This window comes from Camelus ferus, chromosome 33, assembly GCF_009834535.1.
Source record: "Camelus ferus isolate YT-003-E chromosome 33, BCGSAC_Cfer_1.0, whole genome shotgun sequence".
NCBI lineage: Eukaryota > Metazoa > Chordata > Mammalia > Artiodactyla > Camelidae > Camelus > Camelus ferus.
This window is the reverse complement of record NC_045728.1, coordinates 11981847-12001489: the sequence shown is the minus strand read 5'-3', so window position 1 is coordinate 12001489 and position 19643 is coordinate 11981847.

Below are 19643 nucleotides of genomic sequence, written 5' to 3'. Positions count from 1 at the left end.
AGGAAGGAGATGTGCTATCTCTGTTTGCTACCATTTTGTCCCCATCGCCAACAGTGCCTTCTGACTTAGGTGGCTTATAGACACATTAACTACTACCTGTTTTACCTCTTTATCATTCCAGGATGCCCCTTTAACTAATATTCTTTACTCATTCCCCCTTTTGTATATCTTTAAATTTTTATTATAAAATATTTCATGCACACGGAAGCATATAGAATAACATGATGAACATGCATGTGCCTATGACTAGTTGTCAAAGAATTCTAAAATTTTGCCATTCTTGCTTATTAATCATCTCAATTTCAGAGTAGTCCTCTCCTACCTCTTCCTCTGAGTAACTTTTCTCCCTAATTTGGTGTTTAGCATCCTTGTGCATGGTTTTTGTACTATTATTTCATTTCTCCCAATAATTCAATATATGTATAATGAAATGAAATAATAGTGTGTGTGTATATATATATATATATAATTTTGCATGTTTTCAAACTTTATAAAAATGACAGTAGGATTACTTCCACTTCCAGCCACCATGGAATAAAGAAGGCCAGATATACTCTGCCTTAAACATCTAGAAAACCAGACAAATATGTGAAATAATGGAGAGAGGCAGTACAAGACGGTGATGTCTGAAAGAAGGAAATGAAATGCTCCACGACTGCCGAGTTTATTGCCTGGAGTGAGTTTCCAACTTACAGTACAGGGAGGTGAGACCCAAAGAGAGCCTAGCACTCCAGGTTGAGGGGAAAGAACGTGGCATCTGGGAGACGAACGCAGCTTGAATTTATGGGACCAAACACTAGAGAGGAAAGTCTACATAGAGAGATTTCCAGAATCTGCAGAGGGAACCCCTGAAAACTTTCTCTGTGGCTTGTCTCTTACTTTTGTTTATGGTGTCTTTTTTTGAGCAGAATTTTGACTTTTATTTTAGTTCAAGTAATCCATATTCATGGTTTTAAAAATCTTATTTAAGAAATCCATCTCTACTCCAAGATATACTCTTTCATTTTCTTCTAAAAGTTTTCAAATTTTGTCTTTCATAGGACATGAATCTAACCAGAATTCATTTTTCTATACATTATAAGGTGATGATCTAGCTTTTAAATGGAAAATTAATTTTCCGTACTTTTCCCCAGTGATCTTCATTGCTACATACATCTTCATCTACTTGCATACATCAAGTTTTACAAAAATGTATGTTTCTTTTCCTGAACTCTTGTCTCTGTCGGTTAAATGTCTATCACCATGCCACTTCTACATTACCTTAATTACTATGGCCTCATAATAATCTTGATCACTAATAAACACTTCTTAGTCTCTCTCTGAATCTTAGAATCAGCTTTTCAAGAACAGTGAAAACTCCTATTAGAATTTTGATTTGGATTGCTGTGGATTTATAAGTTCATTTGGGTAAAACCGATATTGTGACTTCACATTTATAAGTATGACATATATTTTCATTTATTTGTGTCATCTTTTATAGGCTATCATATGTTTCATAGGCTATTATATGTTTCCTTCTTAAAGGTTTTACATACCTCTTATTGGATTTATTCTTAGGAATTTTATAGTGTTGCTACTGTGAGTGGGAACTTGTTTTGTGTATATTAATCTTATGTCTAGCAGTGTTACTAAACTCTTTTATTCTAATAGTTTTCCTGTCTAGATAGGTAGACTATCATATTATCTGCAAATGAGGGCAATTTGGTCTCTTACTTTCCTATTCTTATCTCTTTAAATTTACTTGTCTTATCTTATTGTGTTGGTTAGATCTTCCAGTATAATGCATTATAATATATGTATTTAATGCCCTAAATTTATTCCTAAGTATCACTTTAGCTTCATTCTGTAAGGTTTCATATATAATATTTTTATATATACCTGTGTCTGATTTAAATATTTTGTAATTTCAAATGTTATTTTCTCTTTAATCCATGAATTCTTTGGCAGTGTCTTTTTAGTTTTCAAATATATAGGATGAGATCTTTGTCTTTTTACTGTTTAAGATAGATACTGATTTTAGAATGATGGCTGACATTCTTTACAAGAAGAGTAAGTTAAATTAATTTCAATAGTGGCTCAATGTTTTCATTTAATTTATGAAGTCACAGTAAAGCTTTTGGAAGCTCATTCTGTATAATAGAACATATGAGATTATTGTGAATGCTATTAAATATTCAGTTTAAAAATTTAACGCTAACAATGAAGTTGTTTTTGCATTTTTCATACTTTTTTCATTTGGGCTTCAGTCTTGAATATTTTTTCTGATCTATTTCCTACTTGACTAATTCTCTTAAGCTGTGTCTAATTTGCTATTAAATCATCCTTTGTATTCTTAATTTCAGTTATTGTATTTTTCATTTTCAGTGTTTTAATTATTTTTATAATTTCTAATTATTTGTTGAATTTTTCCATCAAGTCATTTAATTTTATATTATTTGTCACACCACTTTATTTTTATTGGTTGTTCTAAGCCTTAAAATATGAATCTTTAACTTATCACAGTCATATATAAGTTAAAAGTAAAAGGATAAATAAAAATATATCATGCAAAAACTAATCACAAGAAAGCTGAAGTGGCTAAATTTATATCAAAGTAGTTTCAGAACAGAAAATACTAACAAGAATAAAGAAGGACATTTTATAATGATAAAGGGCTGATTCATCAAAAGCACATAGCAATCCTAAATGTGTATGCATCTTCATTATACAACTTTAAAATACAAGAAGGAAAAAATGAACAGAACTGAAAGAAAAACTAGACAAACCTACAATTACCACTGGAGAATTCAACTCTCCCCTCTCACTAATTGATAGAATGGATGTAATCAGAAAAGATATTGAAGAATGAACATTACCAGCCAACTTGACTAAGCAGGCATTTACAGAATAATACATCCAACATCTACTAAGTACACATTCTTTAAGTATACATGGGGCATTCATCAAAATAGATCATATATTAAATTATAAAACAGTCTAAATAAAATTTAAAAGATTGAAATCATATGCACTGACCACAGAATTATATGGAAATGAAAACAAAAAAAATCTGGAAAACTTCTCAGTATTTGAAAAACAACACACTTCTAAATACTTCAAGGGTAAAAGAAGATATCACAAGAGAAACTAGTGAATATTTAGAACTGAATAATAGTGAAAACACAACATATCGAAAAATGTGGATTGAGGAGACAGTCTAGGGAAATCAAAGCATCGGGAATCTACAGGATGGAGGTGAGAGCTGCACAGAGAACCCCAGAAGTGTGTAGAGGGTCCCCCTAAAGTATTCAGTAAGGCATGGATCAGCACATATGTGTGAATAAACTACCTAAGGACAGAGTGATAATCATCTGAAGGGATTAGTGAAAACAGTGTCTGGCATACAAATAAGGTTGAGAACAGTGTGTGTTCCCATAATCCAGACTGCAAACATTCATAACTCACAGGACATTGGCTAGAGAACTCAGCAAGATCTTACCTCCGAAGTGGGGAATAATTCGCCCAAGACCAAGAACTGCTGTGGACCCACCTAACAAATCATAAAAGCAAGACCAGAAGGGATCAAACTGCTCCCAAATAACTTGAATGCTTCCCATAATATGTATAGGAAAACAAAAATATCCAGCACTCAACAAGGTCAAATTCACAACATCAGGTATCCAATCAAAGATTACCAGACATGCAGAGAACCAGAGAAACATGACCCATAATGATGAGAATAATTAATCAATTAAAACCTACTCAGAACTGATGAATATATTAGAGCTGGCAAACAAGGACATTAAAGTAGTTGTTATAACTGTATTCCTCATGTCCAAAAATTAGGTAGAGAGATTCAAGATATAAAAAAGACCCAAATCATATTTCTAGAAATGAAAACCACAATATCTGAGATAAAAATATATTAGATGCAATTAACAGCAGATCAGACATTACAGAAGAAAAGCAAAGTAGTGCACTTGAAGACACAGCAATAGAAACTGTCCAAAATGAAACACAGAGGAAAAAAACAATAAAGCAAATAAACAGAGTACCAGTGGGGTGTGGGACAACTTCAAACAACCTAGTATATGTTTAATTAGAGTTTTCAAAGGAGAAAGGGAGAATAGAAGAATATTTGAAGAGACATGGCCAAAATGTTTCCAAACTTGAAGAGTCCATCAAGTTATTTATTCAAACAATGCATTTTCTTCCCTACAAGGAATTCTGGTACCCATGGTTGGCATCATAATCTATTTTCTTTTTCATTGTATCAAGGAAAGCCTGGACTATCCTTAGGAAGGTAAGGACTACATTTCCTTCAACCAACTCTCCGTAAGAACACTCTTTTCAACTAGAGTGTATGTGTAACATGGAAAGTATGTAGGACAAGAGTATGTTCTCTGATTAGAGCTTGGGGTGCACATTTTCTGTATGACTTTAAAGGGCAAAGCCAAATACTTAGAACTAAACCAAGCAGATGAATATAAGTCGGGGTGTATTTTCCTAGTAGTAAGATTGTCTTCTCCACAAATTCCAAGTTTAAGGCATGGTAAATAAAACCACATTGGTTCCAAAGGTGTTGCTATAGATGAAAATTCTCTCAGATTTTTCAAATAAGCTGTCAGATTTGTGAAAAAAATCTGCCACCACTTTTTTTGGTTAAGTTAGTTTTTACTTTTTTTAAGCTGCAATATTATTACCACCATTATGTAGTTTAAGGAAACTGTAAATAGATTTAGGCTAAGGAAATAACTGCAATTAGCCATGTGATAAGTATAACACTGTATTGTTGGGTTTGTAACATTAATAAATGTGATATATATAATGACAATACACAAAATGGGGAAATAAAGTAGAGCTATATAGATGTAATGTCTCTATACATCACTAGAATTAAGCTAGTATAAATGTGAAGCTAATTCTGATTTAAACTAAGATGTATATGGTAAACCCTAGAGCAACCACTAAAAAGGTGAAAAAATATTAAAGAAATTAAAATGCTACATTAGAAAACATCCACTTAATGCAAAAGAAAGTAATAAAAGAGAACTAGAGGAACAAAAAAAGACATTGGTCATATAGAAAACAAAAAGTAAATGGCAGTTATAAATCCACCTATAGCAATAATAGCATTAAATATAAATAGATTAAATAATCAAATAAAAAGGCAAAGATTGTCAGACTGGATTAAAAATAACAGCATGGCCCAACTATATGCTACAACTTAGTTGTATCTCCTGTAGAATAGTTGTAGATAAAGTAGTGTTTAGAGGGAAATTTATAATTGTAAATGCAAGATTTAAGAAAGAAGAAATAAAAAAAAAAAGAAGAAATACCTCAAATCAGCAGTCAAACCTACCACCTTAAGGCACTAGAACAAAGAGGACAAACTAAACATATAGCAAGGAAAAGAAAGGAAATAGTAAAGATTAGAGTGGAAATTAGTTAAATAGAAAATAGAAAACAATAGAGAACATAAAGGAACAGAAGTTGGTTCTTTGAAAAGATCAACAAAATTGATAAAACTTTAGCTAGATTGACCAAGAAAATAAAAAGAAAGGAAAGACTCAAATTACCAGAATCAGGGATGAATGAGAGGACATTACTACCAACCTTACAAAAATAAACAGGATTATAAAGGAATACTATGAACAATTGTACACTAACGAATTATATACCTTAAATGAAATGAACAAATTCCTAGAAAGATGCAAACTTCTAAAACTGACTCAGGAAGAAATATACTCTTTGAGTAAATGTAACAAGTGAAGAGATTAAATTACTATTAAAAAATCTGCCCACAAAGAAAAGCTCAAGCTCAGATAACTTGACTACTGAATTCTACCAAACATTTAAAAAAGAATTAATACCAATTCTCCATAAACTCTTCCAAAAAATGGAAGTGAAGGGAACACTTCTCAACTCATTTTTATAGAGCCAGTATTACCCTAATACCAAAACCAAAGACATGACAAGAAAAGAAAATTATAAGCAAATGTCTCTTATGAATATGGACACGAAAAACCTCCGCAAAATACTAGCAAACCTAATCCAGCAACATATAAAAAGAATTATACATCATGTCCAAGTGGGGTTTATCCCAGAAGTGCAAATTTGTTTCAACATCTGAAAATCAATTAATATAATACATTATATCAAAAGAATAAAAAACAAAAATCATATGATCATCTCAGTAGATGACAACAACTCTCAACAAATGAGGAATAAAAAGGAACTTGTTCAAACTTGATAAAAGACCTTTATGAGAAACCCACAGCTAACATCAGACTTAACGGTAGAAAGACTGGATTTCCTCCTAAGATCAAGAACAAGACAAAGATGTCCATTCTTGCCACTTCAAGTCAACATTTTACTGGAGGTTTCAGCCAGAGCAATTAAAGCAATAGAAAGAAATAAATGGCATTCATATGGAAAAGGAAGAATTGAAAATATTTCTATTCATAGATGATATCTTATACATAAAAAACCCTAAGAAATCCACTGAAAAACTATTAGAACTAATTAACAAGTTCAGCAAGGTTGCAGGATAGAAGATCAATATACAAAACTGTTGTCTTTTCATACACTTGCAATGAACAATCCAAAAATTAAATTAAGAAAACACTAATGCACAATAGCATCAAAAGAATAAAATGCTTAGAAATAAACTTGAGATAAGTGTAAAACTGATACTTTGAATATTACAAATAATTGTTGGAAAAAATAAAAAAGATCTAAATAGATGGGAAAACCCCTATGTTTATGGATCAGAAAACTTAACATTAAGTTGGCAATATTCCCCAAATTGAGCTACACATTCAATGCATCCCAATCAGAATCGCAAAGACCTCTTTATAGAAACTGAAAGATGGTTCTAAAATCCACATAGAATTGCAAGGGACTCAGAATAGTTAAAACAGCCCTGAAAAATAAGAGAAAAATAGGAGAACTCACAACTGCCTGTTTCAAAACTTACTACAAAGCAATGGTAATCAAGACAGTGTGGTCCTACACAAGAATAAACATACAGACCAGTGGAATGAAATTGAGAAACTGGAAATAAACCCATTCATCTACAATAAATTTACTTTTTACAAATATGCCAAAACTATTCAAAGGAAAAAGAAATTCCTTTCAACAAATGGTGCTAAGACAACTGAATAGCCATATGCAAAAGAATGAAGTTGGACCCTTACCTCACACCATGCACAAAAGTTAACTCAAATGGTGCAAAGACCTAAAGGTAAGAGCTAAACTGTTAAACTCTTAGAACAAAACACAGAGGTAAATCTTTGTGACCTTGGATTTGGAAAATGATTCTTAGATTAGACACCCAAAGCATAAGCAATGAAAGAAAAATAGATAAGTTGAACATTAAAATTTAAAACTTTAGTGCAGATAAGCACATGAAAAGATACTTCCAACGTCATTAGTCATCAGGGAAATGCAAATCAAAACCACAATGAGATACCACTTCACACCCACTAGGATGGCTAGTCTCCAGAACCCAGATAATAAGTGTTGATGAGGATGGAGAAATCAGAACCCTCATACCGTGCTGGGGAGAGTATAAAATGGTGCAGCTGCTTTGGAAAATAATCTGGCAGTTCTTCAAACATAGTGTTACCAGAAATTCCACGCCTAGATACACACCCCCAAAAATGAAAACATACGCTCACACAAAAACTCATACACAAATGTTTATGGAAGCATTATTCATACTAGTTGAAAGGTAGAAACAACTCAAGAATCCATCAACAGACAAACGGATAAACAAAGTGTGGAATATTCATACAACGAAATATTATTTGGCCATAAGAAAGAATGAAGTACTGATATAGGCTACAGTTTGGAGGAACCTTGAAAATATTATGCTAAGTGAAAGGAGTCCAACGCAAAAGTCCACAAATTATATGATTCCATTCATATCATCTGGAGATGGAAGGGATTGGAAGGTAAGGGGGTTTATAGCTCGTGGGGTTTTTTTTTATTTTTTTGAGGTGATGAAAATATTCTAAAATCGGCTGTGTGTCCCAAACTGGGTGGGAATGAACAGTGGTAGGAGTAAAGAAGAGGCTTTCCAGTTTTACCTTAGTATTACATGGACCCAAATAAAATTGCCACTTTTATTAAGTCAAGAACAAGTATCATAAATTTCACACCATTTTAATTTTATGCAACAGGAATATTTGTGTAAGAAAAAGCATTACTGAAGAAAACTAGCCAATCACATAATAACAAGAAAAGAACAAGCATCTCCTTTATCAAAATTAGACACAGGGCTTGGGAAGGGATGAACAGGTAGAACACAGAGCATGTTTTCGGGAAGGGAGATACTCTGTATGATATTGCAATACTGGACACATGCCATTATACAATTATCAAAACCCACAGAATGTATAACACCCAAAGTGAACCCTATTGCAAACTGGACTCGGGTGATATTTGTGTCAACATAGGTTCATCAGTTGTAACAAATGTACCCTTCCCTCTAGTGGGGCATGTTGCGGGGTCCGGGGCTATATGGGAAATTTCTGTACCTTCCCTTCAATTTTGCTGTGAACTTAAAACTTCTCTGAAAAGTAAATTCTCAATTAAAAAAAAAAAACTAGATACATTGGTTTGCTTAGTGCCCTCCGAATTTACCCTCACTTTCTCCTTGTCTTTCAATCCAGTTTCATGTGTGAGCTGGCAGCAGATTTCAGGCAGATCTTCCTAACTCTTGGCCACTAGAATACTCCCTTTAGTGATTTGAGATCATGGAATGAGACTTGGAGTTGAGCCATCTGGAGGGTGAAATATTGTTACTTTGGGCAAGATCAAGTTTCAATCCTCACCGATGTCCAAATGGAGATTTTTTTAAAATTAATTTTGCATGGTTATTGTGAAAGAAAACTGAGATATGCATGCAAAGAGGGGAGTAGTATTGTTCTTGACACATAGTGGACATTCAGTAAGTTACTTTCATTCTCTGAAGGTGAAATGTTTTAGAACAGCATTGAAGTGTTGGCATCTTTGCCTTGATCTAACCACTGCCTTTGACTCCCAAGACAGAAATCAACTAGGCACCCAGCCACGTGAGCCCACCCAGATCTCCACCACCCAAAGTTGTTCAAAAGGCTACTTTTGAATCCTAAAGCAAGACTGAAGGTGGGCAGAAATGGTCTCCTGAGAGATCATGATCTCCCATGACATGTATTGGGGCTGAGTGTCAGGCTCCTTTCTCTTTAAGGGATGCCACACAATCAGATACCACTTTTAAATCAGATAGATATGTGGTCTCCTTTCAAGTACACAAGAAGATAAGCATCACCCTTTACACAGTAACATTTATGAAGAGCCAGGAGGAGACCTCAAGAAATTCTAAGTGCTGGTACCCGCCCAGCACTTAGAAATGCAATCTTAACATCAGGTGTCTCTCTGCCTACGCAGCCCCTATCCTCAACGTACTCCTGTGTATCTTGGACCTCAGCTTGAGATGAAGCCAAGTTCTCCCTGTGGTTTAGACAAGTCAGGGCAGGTGCAGAGCAGGTGTTCCCAAATGCTTCAGAGTCCTCTGAAGCTCTTCCAAAGAATGGAGCTACCCCAGACCTGTCCAATCCAACTCTGCAGAGTGGGGAGCCCTGGAATCTGTCATTTTCAATGAGCTCCCCCAGAGGATTCTCTGGCAGCCAGGCTGCCACCATTTGGGTCTAAGGAACAGAAGGCTGGGTCTCCCAAAGTCTATTATGTGAGAGTCAGTATAGGGAGTTTCCCAAAGAAAACAGTTCTGGTATCTCACACTGACGAGGAAGAAAGCGAGAGTCATATTGAATATACTTAAGGTTAGACATGAAGATGCTTAGGATTGGAAATGTATTGTTTTGAGTAAGAGTTTAAGATAAATAAACATTTTAGATTTCTTGGTAGATGCCAGTCCTAAGAATACTCAGTTTTAGTACTTCTCTGAGCAAGATAAAGTCAATGAGAAAAATGAAAAAAAAAAAAAAAGTGAGCCTCGTTTCTAATAAGTGAGCCTTGGGAGTAAACTGACTGCCCACGCCAAATGTTGACAGAAATGACCCAACAGGTGTCTGGCAACAGAGAGAAAGAGACAGAGGCAGAGAGAACATGCAGAGACTGAGTCCTGGCCACAAACTGGGCTGCTGAAGTTGGCATTCTAGGGCCTTCCTGGAGGATGACACCTGAACGCTCGACTCTCACCCTCTGGCTCTTCCTGAATGGAGTCTTTTTTTTTTTTTTTTTTTTGGTATTTTTTTTACTGAAGTATAGTCAGTTTACATTGTTGTGTCAATTTCTGGTATACAGCACAGAGTATATTCAGTCATACATGAATATACGTATATTCGTTTTCATATTCTTTTTCACCATAAGCTATCACAAGATATCGAATATAGTTCCCTGTGCTACACAGTTTAAACTTGCTTATTTATTTTATATATACCAGTCAGTATCTGCAAATCTCGAACTCCCAATTTATCCCTTCCCACCCCCTTCCCCCCCTTGTAACCATAAGTTTATTTTCTATGTCACTGAGTCTCTTTCTGTTTTGTAAATAAGTTTATTTGTCTTTTTTTTTAGATTCTACATATGAGTGATGTCATGGTATTTTTCTTTCTCTTTCTGGCTTACTTCACTTAGAATGACATTCTCCAGGGCCATCCATGTTGTTGCAAATGGCATTATTTTATTATTTTTATGGCTGAGTAGTATTCCATTTCATAAATATACCACAACTTCTTTATTCAGTCATCTATTGATGGACATTTAGGTTGTTTCCATGTCTTAGCTATTGTAATTAGTGCTGCTATGAACACTGGGGTGCAGGTGTCTTTCCGAATTAAGGTTCCCTCCAGATGTATGCCCAGGAGTGGGACTGCTGGACTGAATGGGGTCTTGATGATGTCCCAGTACTGCCAAGATGCCATCTAGGGGAGGAATTCATAGCACATTTGCAGCCGAGGGACCCCAACCCTGAGACTTTCCTGCCCAGACACCAAGGGTTGGGAGAGATGGGAAGATTCTGCCTCTGCTTGAGGAGTCTGGCCCCATGAGCAGGAGAAACAAATGAGATATTTCAGCCTCTCCCTCAGTTTGGCGCATAAGCTGTGGTTATTCACCTTGAGAGAGTCAAGGCAAATGTCCCTTTACATTAGCTTAAGCAAATGACTGCTGCGGGCTGGGGATCACTGCAGCCCTCCACCCTCGCCCCAGGGCAGTTTAGTGCCTACGGTGTGCTGAACAGGGTCAGTGTCTGGAGAAGGGTGGGATGCAGAAAGCATTCCTGAGTATTTCAAGGCCTATCAGTGGTCTCTTAGGAGGCGGTCTTTCAGGCTCAGATGGAACCAGGCCAAGGACTCTCTCTCCCTCCCTCCACATCAGTGCTCCCCAGAGGGTGGGCGCACCCACGGGCAACACAGGAGGTGATGACAGCTGTACGGAGGGCCATTTTATAATTTAATAGCTGTGCATTTATTTTAATGTGTTTCAGAAAAAGCATTGGCACATCAAATCTGGATTTTGTGAACTTTAATGCTTAGGACAAGTTAAAGGAGGTATTTAATTTTAAATGGAAGTCAAGCTTAAGAAAAATACCAATAATGGTCCAGGCACTTAGACGATGAGGAAAAGGTCATAAAGTCGTTGGGGAAACACAGCTCTAGATAAAACATATGAGTAACAGTCAAACACCAGGCTATCCCAGAAGAGATGGAGATACCTTCTGGGAAGGAAAGTGTCCTAAAGGAAGAAAATGTCACAGGCCCTGGGCCAGGACGGGGAGGGGGAACCTGCCCCTCATATTCCCTTCCACCCACAACTTCCTGCCTACAGCCCAGGCCAGAGAGCTGCAAAAAAGGACCAAATAAAAACCACAGCAGTTTAGTCCATCATCTTAATGCACCACTTCTGTAACCAAAAGTATATATATTTTTTTAACTCAAAATGTGTTATTTCACCCATGAAACCTTCCAAGCATGAACTGTAGCAGTCACAGGAGTCAGCCCCTCAATGCTGACCACAGGCCCCGGACATAAGATGTCTGCGGGGATCAGGGCCCTCCACCAACCTCAGTAGCGCAGCCACTGCCCTGGCGCTGGTGACAACAGGGGACGATGCCACAGTGAGCCAGCAAAGGGGAGTAGCTCTGCCAAGAGATGGCCAGGGCGGCCGTTCCAGACAGCAAACCTGAGATGCTGTCTGGGAGTATTTCATAGGGAAGCTGTAATTCTTTCATGTTTTTTCCAATTTTCCTATTTTTAATTAATTTTTTTCTATGCATTTTATAATGCTTCTTATATACTACAGTGTAAGTAAAAATATAACTGGTAAGTGCATAAACATGATAGTGAGCCACTCAAACTTGGTTATGGATAGAGGCAGGATCAAAAAGTTGGCTACTTCGTGACTACATTACTCATTCACCACACCTGCCTGGACGGCTGTCAACAATCTCCGTAAACCGTACCTCCTCCACTAGAGGTGGAGGGAGGAGGGTTGAGGAGTTGCTGAGGGGATCTATGACTCTGAGTTCAGGCCACCTCATGCTGTAGTAGGGGCCCAGTTTCCTTGGGAGGAGCGAGTACGGGGAGGCTTTATAAAATCTAGAGTCTTGGAAGGAACACAGGGCTTGCCTTCAGAGCGACCGCAGAGAGCCCCCACCCTAGCACACACCAGCTGTGCAATCTTGTGTGACCACTCTGAACTTCAAGATTGTCTTCTGTAAAATGAAGAGCTAATGTGTGATATGGGCCTCATGGCATCTTTGCAAGGCTCACGTGAAGTAAGAAGAAAAGGGCTTTGGGGATACATAGAACATCTTCCTTCACCCAAGTAGTGTTTCAGGCACAGAGTAGCCCCAGAGACTCCCAAGCTCCAAAGCCTGAGAGAAGCGGGTGCCTCAGGGCCAGCCAGGGGGACCTGTGCTGAGGCCCTTGTCTAGACAAAGCCAGGTCTCTGCTCAGATGGGCCAAAAGAAATGAACTGGGGCACTGGCACCCAGCTGCCCATACCAACCATCAGCCGCCCCTGCTGTCCCCGGGCTCCTGCAACTGCTGGGGAAGTTCAAGGGCAAGTTGGCTCTCACTCTTTGACTCTTCTTGTTGATCTCTGCCAGACGTTTAGAGGGAGGAAGGGAAGGAGAAGACACAGCTGATAAGCACACAGTGGCAAGCACCCATTCTGAGCAACCCCAGGGTTCTCCTGCTCCCAGCCTCCTTTTTGCCCAAGCCCCACTTCCTGGCTCTTGTTTCCTGGTCACAAGCACAGGCTGATTCGTGCAGGTTGCTGAAGATAAGATAAACCAGGGCTGTTTTGTCTGGTTACAAGCTCAGAGGCTTTGGAGTCTCCTGGATCTGAAGAAGTATCTGAATACCTGGATGATGCCCATCTCTCTCTTCCTCTCATCACCCTGGTCACCCTGATGTGCAGTGAGCCCCAGACCAGAGGCTCCCAGTCCTTTGGGCACCGTTTGGAGGAAATGACTCCACTGACCTCCTCCTCAATCCATTCCCACCTCATCTACTTCCTTTAAGTCCCTGCAGAATAAACTTCTCCGGGAGCAGGAATATGCTTTGACTCAGTCCATTCTCCCATTTCTGACTCTTGCTATTTGGGGAAGAGGAGAGCAGGTTCTGCTCTGCACACAGGCCGGGCTGAATGAGGGTCATCTGTGCCATGTCCAGCGCCAGGAAAGAATCAGTGGCTGTCAAGGCATTGCCTCCCACTCCATCTTGTGGCACAAAAGCAGAGACAGTGTCCCTCCCAATTTTGAACAGACTATGTTATGCCTTTTACTGTTCTCTGCTGAGATCCTGAAACAGACTATGAGCTTCTCACGCACAGGCACATGGTTGCACATCAGTCTCCATGTCTCCCCGCCCAGCTCAGTGCTTGGCCCAGGTAAAGGCTGAAGTGAGCCGTGAGGACCAGGGCGTGGCTGATTGGGCTCCACCCCGCTGGGGCTGGCACTGTGTCTAACACAGCGGATGCTCAGGGCTGCTTGATTAAAGCTACTGGAATTAGCAGGCACTTCCCTCCTCCCCCTGCCCTGGCTGAAACTTCCACATTAAACACAGGCTTCAAACCCCTCAGAAGATCTTGTAAATCAGTGCTGAGTCTCAGGGATCCATTGCATGGGTGACAGACTGAGATCGAGGTTTCACCTGGGTACGAACTCTCCCAGTAGCCCAGGGAGGCGACAAAGGTGAGAACTCTCTCTCACCGCAGTGCAGACAGACAGGGTCAAAAAAAAAAAAACAGAACAAAAACCTATCAGCTCCGCCCTACCTGAGCGTGCCCTTACCACCCAAGCGCACGCAGGAGGGGAGACTATCAAAGCCAGTCACCTTATCTGTGGTTTCACTTCTATGGTGAATCAGTTCCCTGTGCAGTGGCCCAAGAGGGCAATCTCAACTTTACATGTCGTTGAGCCAAATAGTGAACAAGGGGCACGAGGAGAAGCAGGGTGTGAAGTCCCACCTGCTGGTGGTTTAGCCCTGCCAGGTGTGTTTAGGCCCAACCATGAGCCTTCCGTGAACCCTCCTGCACTGTTGGTGGGAATGCAGTTTGGTGCAGCCATTAAGGAAAACAGTACGGAGATTCCTTAAAAGAACTAAAAATAGACTTACCATATGATCCAGCAATCCCACTCCTGGGCACATATCTGAAGGAAGCTCTAATTTGAAAAGACACATGCACCCCAATGTTCATAGCAGCACTATTGACAATAGCCAAGATATGGGAACAACCTAAATGTCCATTGACAGATGATTAGATAAAGAAGTTATGGTATATATATACAATGGAATACTACTTGGCCATAAAAAAGAATGAAATAATGCCATTTGCAGCAACATGGATGGACCTGGAGATTATCATACTAAGTAAAATAAGCCAGAAAGAGAAAGACAAATACCATATGATGTAATTTACATATGGAATCTAAAAGAATGACACAAATGAACTTATTTACAAAACAGAAACAGACTCACAGACACAGAAAATAAACATGACTACCAGGAAGGGGAGGGAGTGGGAAGGGATAAATTGGGAGTTTGAGATTTGCAGATACTAACTAGATTTGCAGATATACACTGTATATAAAATAGATAAATAACAGATTTCTTCTGTATAGCCCAGGGAACTATATTCAATATCTTATAGTAACCTATAATGAAAAAGAATATGAAAACGAATGTATGTATGTATATGTATGACTGAAACATTATGCTGTACACCAGAAACTGACACATTATAAACTGATGTTAAAAGAGATTTGCACTCAAATCAAAAGAGGAAAATTAATGTCTTTTATCTGCTCCAGATCAGGATTTTTAAAAAATGAGCCTTCCTTGGAGGGAAGAGTTTGCCTGTGTCACTGGGATGGGGTGAGAATGACACAGAGGTGGAAGCATTTGGCAGATGGGAAAATCCTCCACACCTGTGATTTGCTTAAAGTGTTAACAGGAGTTTCGGTCAGATTCAAAGTCATCCCATGGAACAATTTCTGGGCACTATTTGCATAGACTCAATACGAAAAATCATGCCACCCCCCGCTTCCCCCACAGCAGAGAGCTCTGCCTCCCTTCCTCCAGAAGAGACCTCAGATTCTGGTTTCCGGAATCCAGCCTTGACTAGCTGCTCGGGGTTCGAGGGGACCCCAGAAGGGAGAGAAAAAGAAGGCAGAGAGCAGAATATGTTGGCTGCCAGGCTGTTCCACGAAGCTAATAAGCTCCAGCATCTGTCCCCTCACTTGTATAGACCCTTTCAAGCCCCTCTACCTAATTTTGTGTTTATAAATTTTGTATTCTTGTTCTAAGAAAGCTTCCAAAACCATTTAAACTTCAGGTTCCACAAAATCTGGGTCTGCCCTGGCTCCCAAATAGGACTCTTCTCTCCACCAGCCAGCCTCGTCCCCTGGACATCCACCTGTCTAGCCAACTTGGACAGCCAGCAGGTTCCTGCCTCCATGAGTGGGCTCAGGGCACCCCCTAGCCGGGCTGTATTTTCCCTAACTTTTCAGCCCATTGCACCTCTACTCATTCTTCTAGACCCACAGAAAATATTACCGGCAGTAGGAAGCCTTCCCCCAAGTCCCAGGCAGAATCAACACGCCCCCCTGGTGTGCCCTCAACTGCACTCAACACGTGCCTCTGTCACAGCACAAATATGTCACATGGAAACTTCAGTTTTGAGGGTCCGCCTCCCTGCCCAGGCAGCAAGCTCCTCCAGGGTCCAGGCAAGCTTATCTGATTCAGATCCCCAGAGCCCAGCAGCTCAGAACTGGCCCCTCCCAGGTGCTGGGGCAAATGTTTCTTGAATCAATAAATCAATGAATGGAACTAGTGCTGGTGATTGTAAAAAGTCCAGTTCAGCCCTGGGACCCACCTGCAGTTGTTGCTCTCACACTCTGGCCACATCTTCTGAGACCTTATTCTCAGCCTCTGCGAAGCTGAGCCCTGAGAAACCATTCCTGGAGCCTGTGCGCCCTCTAGCGGCTGAATGGCCACCAGCACCCACCCCAAGAACTAGAGGCAACAGACAGGGCCCAGTCCTTGGACGTCCTGCAGATGCTTGAAGAACAACGTATTCACCAGGATCTCATTCACATGGAGGCTCAGGTCCTATGAGTTCTGTAATTCTCTGTCCTGGAAGGGGCCATGAGGATTCATCTCACCCGCGGTCCCAAAGATCCCACCCTGGACCCAGTTCCCCTGACAGTGATGGGGGTCCCCATATCTCCATGTCCAGGAGGCCTCAGAGAAGGAAAGGAAGGGTCCTCCTGATTCCTGTGTCTCTGGCCTGACACTTGCTTGTGGCTTCCAAGGGCCTCCAAGACACCGGGGATGTGTGCCAGGGCCAGGATGAGCTACAGAGACCCAGTCCCACAGAGTCAGCACAGCAAAGTCATGCCCTACTTCCTGGCTCCGAAGGAGCCCACCAGCTACTCTATTCCAACAGCCTTTCTCACTCTGTACACAGCCCCGTGATGCTTTTCAATGGAGCATGCCTTCTGCTGGTGTCTCCCTGCCCTCTGTTAAATATATCTACAGATTTTCCTCAACTTATAATGGGGTTACATCCTGATAAACGCATTGTAAGTTGAAACTATCATAAGTCAAAAATACTTTTACTTTAAAAAAAATGCATTTACTACACCTAACCATCACAGCTTCACCTCGCCTACCTTAAACGTGCTTCGGACACTTATATTAGCCTACAGCTGGGAAGATGCATTTAACACAAAGCCTGGTTTATAATAAAGTATTGACTATCTCATGTACCATACTGAATATTGTACTGAAAGTGAAAAACAGACTGGTTGTCTGGGTCCAGAATGGTTGTAAGTGTGTCAGGTGTTTACCCTGGAGATCACGTGGCTGACGGGGAGCTGTGACCAGCTGCCCCTGCCCAGCATCATGAGAGAGAATTGGACAGCACATCACTGGCTGGGAAAAGATCAAAATTCAGAGTTTCTACTGACCGAGCGTCATTTTCACACCATCATAAAGTTGAAACACCACCGTAAGTTGGGGACCGTCTGTCATCATTTCTTCAGTTTCTCTTAGCTCCTGATCTGATTTGGAGACTCCTCTATACAGTTCATTCACATCCTCCTTTTCACACCATTTCCTGTCTGCCTACAAAATACTACTTAACAATTGCCTCTTGTAGGAAGTCCTCTGTGATTATTTACTCAGTAATCAGGTACCATTTTTTTTGACAAACAGGCTGGGCAAATGGAAATAAGAGCTCCAGCCCCAGACCTCTGGTGGGGAAGACAGAGCTAAAATGTTATTGTTACAGTGTTAAGTGATTGCTACAGGGTATTAAGTGCTTTGAGAGGTAAGCGTGGGGGCTCTGAGAGTGCAAGGGCCAGCACAGAGCCTTGATTTGTGAGGTGGGAGTCAAGGGAATGTCCCTGGATGAGGTGCTGTCTGCCTTGAGTTGAAAAGAATGGCCAAGTACTCAGGTGCCAAGCAGAGGAGGCAGTGAAGGAAGAAGGCGATCTAAGCTGAGGGCTGAGAGGCAGGAGGGACCACGTGGCACTGAACGGTCAGTGAGGCCGATCAGAGGCTTTCAGTGTCAAGTGGTGGCCGAGGGCAGGTCATGGGGGCCTTGACGGCCCACCAAGGACAGGCAGGCTGATCCATGGAAGGGTCACTCCAGCCACTGTGGGGAAGAGGGTATTCTGTGAGGGGCAAGACCAGGCTAAGGAGCCCCCTGAGACAGCCGTAAGTGTCATCCCACAGGGAGAGATGGCAGAGCCCGGTGGAGAGATGGGGAGGGCGCTGAGGAGGGAGAGTCAGCAGAACTTGGTGGTCAGCTGGATGCAGTGAGTTAGAAGAAGGGGCAGCCTGATGACTCCCAGGACGTTGCTGTTGCCGACAGGGCGGGTGGCAGTGGCTGCCGATCAGAATGAGGACACAGGAGAAGGCAGCTCCATTTTGCCCTGTTGGGTTCAAGGTACTTTCAGACCCTCCAGAGGAGATGCCCACTGGGCAATGGAGATTGAGATTTATTGCTTAGAGAGTTCTCTGGACTCGAAAGCTAATTTGGGAGACATTAGCACCCAGGTGATAAGTATAACCCTGAAAGTGGGTGAAACCCCCAGGGAGAGAAGATAAGCAAGAAAAAGAGGGGGCCACAGAGGAGGCCCCGACTGACACACACCCAGGAGGCAGAGGAGACAGGGAAGTTCCAGCCAGAAGAAGGAGGGCAATGGAGGGAGGAGTAAAGTTCCAGAAAGACAGGCAAACTGTGTGGATCATTGCACACAATTGCCACAGGTCACAACACACTGGTCATCGGGGACTCTGGCCAAGTTCTGGTGGCATGAAAGGGGCAGGGGCCAGGCCACCGTGGGCAGTGGAGTGGATGCAGGTAGAGAAGGCAACGCAGAAAGGCCGCCCTTTCCCATGAGAAGTAGGGGTGACAGGGGTCGGCCACTCTCCCCAGGCTGAGCAGTGAGGGGAAGGGAGGCAACCGGCAGCAGAGCGAAGCTGGAGGTACTGTCAGCGGAGATGCGTTTGCGAGAAGGGAGACTTGGACATCCCTAAGCCCTGTCAGAAGAGGGTGGTGAAGACTCAGGAGCTGCTAAGTCATGCTCGCTTTCTTAAAGAGGAGATGGAGGAGCTCAGAGGGGATGAAGAACAAATCTTCCATTGCAACTGAAGGGAAATTAGGGAGGATTTGTGTATAGATGTGTCTGTGGTTGTGGGAGGTGTGAGGAGAGGCGAGAAACTGAAGGGGTTCCTCTCTAAGGGTCTCTGCTTCCTCCGTGCTCTAGGAGGTGAGGACATTTGTTGAGAGGATGGTGGGGAGGGGGAAATGTGATGGGGAACCTGAGAGAGCAATGTAGGGGAAAGATGGCCGGGCGGTAGGGAAACCTCAGCTGGGGGTTGGAGAAAATGCCGTTGCCGCGGTCACATCTGTGCGCCTGAAGGAGTTTTTTCAGCATCCCAGGTGCAAGAGGGGTGCAGGTGGATGTTGACTTGCTCCAGGGTTGGGGTTTCACTGGCCAGGTGGGGCACATAGGTGCGCACGGACATATACACTATGGTAAATCTGCTTGGCAACAACCTCTCCCCACCTCCCTGCCTCCCAGCAGTCTGAGGGGAGGCCATCACTAGGACAACAAATGACAACAGAAAAAGGTAATG